Raw genomic sequence first — 4,753 nt, forward strand, 5'->3', positions numbered from 1 at the left:
ATGATTCCGAGGGATTACTTTTTTCAGATATGCATACATCACAACAGAAGATGTCAAATGTCGTGTGGCAGCCTTAAGAAGTTGTTCCGTACTTCACTTTATTGTTTTTTTCTGGTCCTTCGGGATCATTGATTCTAAAAAGAGAAAATATTGCCGTACAGTAAAAATGTTAAAAAGATATATGACTGATATTTTGACAAATGTAGTAGTATTTATGAAGACTTAAAATCAGCAAGAGGTTTGAACCACATTTGCCACCAACTTCAGAAGTGTATAATAAGGTAAGTTTTGCTTTTTTAGGATGCTCCAGTCCGCCATAGCCTTATCAACAACATTAAGCATGGCTAAATTCTGTCTTTATGCTTACATCACCTAGAGTTAGGTGCTGTTGGACACTGTAAAGTATCCTAGTGTTAATGTAATTTTCTAGTCTTTCCCACTTAAAATTCAAAGTAATAAAGGTGTTAAATTAAATCGATGTAATGGAGTATAAAAGATTATTATAATATCTCATGAATAGCATCTGCGTGTTTGTATGAACAGCCAATACATTTTTCTAATACGTGTACAATATTTTGCTTTAATTGCTCTCGATATATATTTCCTTTCCAGAAAAGTCATCTCTGACCATAGCAGATAGAATAGTCTCATCAACCACTTAGGGACAACGCTTGTCTTTTGATTGCTTATTTTAGGCCTGGCTCAAAGGACGATGTTGTTTTCAGAGGCTATGTAGTGACTTAACTTCTCGAATATTTCTTCACTCGTTGATTTTTGCATGCAGAATAATTTCTTATTGCTAATATGATTTCATCTAAGGTCTACTTTAAACATCATTTCAAATGATGTAGCCATTGTTTTCTATACAAATGATTTGCTTTAGACTCATTTTGCTCATGCATTGCCTTAAACAAGGTCACAGATATAATTCTAATTTCTTCTTCTGAAGAATGAATTTAAATATTAGAAATATTTCAAGTGAATACTCAAGTGGTACTTACTATCTTCATCTATAACTTACACAAATGCGGTCGTCATGGTATCAAAATTGACATAAGAAGTATCCCTAATTCTGTTAGTAATATGGTAGAATAAACACGTGTTATAAAGTGTGTTAATATAAATACATTTACATTAGACCTTCCTTAATTTCGCAACAAGTTTTTTATAGATCTGATCTACTGGCCCAATATGACAATTAAACTGTGATTCTCTGTGAAATAATATGTTAAAACAGTGGGCAGGGTAAATGTGATGAATTAATGAATATTATATACAAAAATGACTTTTTAGGAGTGATATACAATTTAACACTGGTAGTGTGAGAGAAGGAAGGGGACATTTTTCATGAAAAGTTTGTTGAACGTATTGATTATCCCTCATGTACAGACTCAATCAAACCGAGTGTGCAATTCTCTTGTAATTTTGTTGTGATTAATGCTTCTTAGGGATCACTTTGTTTCCAGATTTTTAAATAGAACGATCACTGATTACATGTGTCACATGATGATAGCCAATTAAGCAGTTGTACTAAGGTTTGTCCCTATATATCAAGACTACTTTGTTACAGCTAATGTGTAACAAGCGACAAATAATCGTTGACAGGCCAAAACGACTTTTATATTCAAGGACCAAAACTAAATACAGTGAAAGTTGAGAAAACCGGACAGCTTTCGGACTGAGGGTTTTGTCCGGTTTTCTCAGCGGTCCGGTATTCTCAATGTCCCCTTCAGCTGTTCAAGATCTTATATTATATCCGAGCAATGACTTACAAAGGATGCTGTATATTTGCATTTTCATGATCATGTGTACGTATATTGCTAAATAAAGAAATGATAAAGAAACGATAAAAATACAAGAAAATGTGTTTTAATTGTTTTTGTCCAATTATTGCATATAAATACAAATAAAATTTGGATTTAAATGAACAGAAGTTTCCTCATAACGATCAAGTCCGAGTACATTCGCATATGTTTACATTTGGGTAATGGGTAATGATTTAACGAACATAGTTTACTTTGTTTTTTTGTTTGTTTATAATAATTACATATTGGTCAGATTTTAAAAGTAGGTCTCGGCAAAGTTTCACTGTCTTTAATTAATTTAACTTTGTCACTTGACAGCTCTCGTCGAATTCTTTTAGGCCATGGAATAGAACTTAGCGCCGATAAATGTCGTTTCCGTTGCGTTGTCATTTTAGAAAATGAATATACAAAAAGCACAGTAGGAAAATACTCTTTTTTTTATTCATACTGATTTTAACTGATCAATTCCTCGTGCATTTTGACATTTATATAAAACGGTAACATCTATACCTTACAATAAATCAAACTGTGAAAAGAGACATTATAAACAAATCAGACAATCATTGTTCTGTTACCGCTCAATTAACGTATTAGCCAATTGATAAGTACACATGGTTATTCACACATTCGGCGTCCGGTATTGTCAGGGTAATTGTCTATATAATTGACTTTGTAGTCCCCAATCAACCGTCCGATATTCGGTTTTTACAGATTCCGGTATTGTCAATGTTTAATACAATAGTTTATAGAAGGGAAAATTTGGGACTGAATTATTCGTCACACCGGTATTTAGAAAGAAGTTCCGATTATCTGCAGCGGTCCAGTTTCTCAAATATTGTATCTGTATACCATCTAAAATTCAATTATCGTTACCCCGTTCAATAAATCAGTACAGCATGTAATCCGAAAGAACTAATCAATCAGCTGTCCACAGTTTGTTTCACCTAAACCGCATTAATTATTAATAAATTAGAGAAGTCAGTCAAACTTTGTAATAAAAACTAATAAGAGCCAACGGACTCTGACAAAAAATCTATTGACACTGGAAAAAATGGCGAAAATATGCACAAATTAGATTATCTATGGCACTGGACCAATTCCTCGTAAAGATTCTTGCAAATAATTGCAAATCTGTACATTTTAAAGAGTGTACGCTCACCGGTAAGTATTGTCGAACGGAAGAAGAACGACAGAACGAACAACCAACACGGCACAGACAAACGACAAAGAATGTCATCACTTTTATGATTGCACCACTTTTTGGACTCGTGCCCGGGAATTTTTTCGTACATAATTAGTTCTATAGTAAACTGTCAAATTAGAGGTTTAATTCTGGATTCAATAGATTCTTGAACTGAATTATAATACTGTCTTCAACTTTAAAACATTAACACTATCCTAATTCAAGACGATGCCCAAAATCATAATAGGATAGCCATATACTTTTGGTTCAGAAATTTCATCTGATTGATACCACCTGGTATTAAATAAACCACTTTAAAAACTCCTAGACAAGCTGTGGGCTAGATAACTCTTAATCCTTTCCAGTCAACAAATGAAGTTTCCTGGAGAAATAACACAAAGAAGCACAACTTTAAGTCATCATACTAAAACACAAAAAACTACCCACCTCGACAAAATTTACTAACACTTTAATTATGAAAATCTAACTGAGATGATTAACAAACACTTGGGCCTATTATCATAATTTATAATGAAACTACCTACTCCTAGACTATCAAATGGGCTGCGAGTCCCTAATACCAACGTACGGGTACTTAATGACATTTCATAAATGAATTCCAATAATTTTATTAAGTTTTTACAGTGCGCCAAACTATTTACTACTTCATCTTCGTTCCTAGTAAATTAAGTGCTATACAAAATACATTCATGATAGGAAGGTTTGACATGTCTCTAACAAATTACATTAATACGGTACAACACTTTCTTCTAACATATGACCTTTCATGCGAAAAATGTTGGTATACGAGCTATCAGAATTTTACGCAAATAATTTATTATTACAAATTACCTGTAACATACGTCTGATTGAATTCTGTAATGGCATTGGTATCTATTGAATAGAATTTATATGACTTACAGCGGCTTAATGCTAATAAAACAGTTTACATTCTAAATGAAAAATAGAACACTTAATTAGCTCTAAAAATAATAGTTAATATGACAACACATTAATACTTATTAAATGAGATAAAGCTATAAGAAATTTATTGGGTTTAAAAACGTAGCAATTATATCTACACAACTTAAATGTTGCATTTTAATTTTCAAAATATAATTTTTTCTTCACAATCATTAATATATAAAAGAACTTACGTGAATTATGAATATTTTTCATTCTCCACTCATATTGGGGTTGATTCAAATTACCCTGATATTTGTCAGAATTCAAGTAAAACAGAACAAACATTAACAACGATATCAATGTTTTTGCTTACGATATGCACAAAAGAAAACAAAGATAGAGCTTGAAGGTTAGCAAAGAGAGTTCAGCCTTAAAAAAATATATATCAAATACCACTACCGGCATATGTCTTCGTTGTAATGGTACTGTATTAGCCAGATCTCTGCAACACAATACAGGAATCGTTATAAAAAAGATTGACAATACTGATCCCTTAATATTTCACTCACTCTCGTAAATCATTGAAAGTCTTAATGAATAGACTCCGACCATTATGAAGATAAATTTTTCTCTTCATCTCGTGGCTACGCTGAAATACAATCACTAAATCAGTTACGGAAAATATTGCATACGAGCATCTGGGAAGTGCTGCGCTAAGCTTGCAATACATGCGGTGAAGTTGATACAAACTAGAAGCATAAGTTATTTACTTCCCAACTGTGTCTGATATAACGCGGCGACATAACTCACAGAGCGAAGGAGTCTTCATAGATCTTACACGCAGGTGAAAACAAAACGG

The sequence above is a fragment of the Ruditapes philippinarum genome, unplaced genomic scaffold (genome assembly GCF_026571515.1).
Source record: "Ruditapes philippinarum isolate M1 unplaced genomic scaffold, ASM2657151v2 ctg14463_1_1_1_1, whole genome shotgun sequence".
Taxonomy (NCBI): Eukaryota; Metazoa; Mollusca; class Bivalvia; order Venerida; family Veneridae; genus Ruditapes; species Ruditapes philippinarum.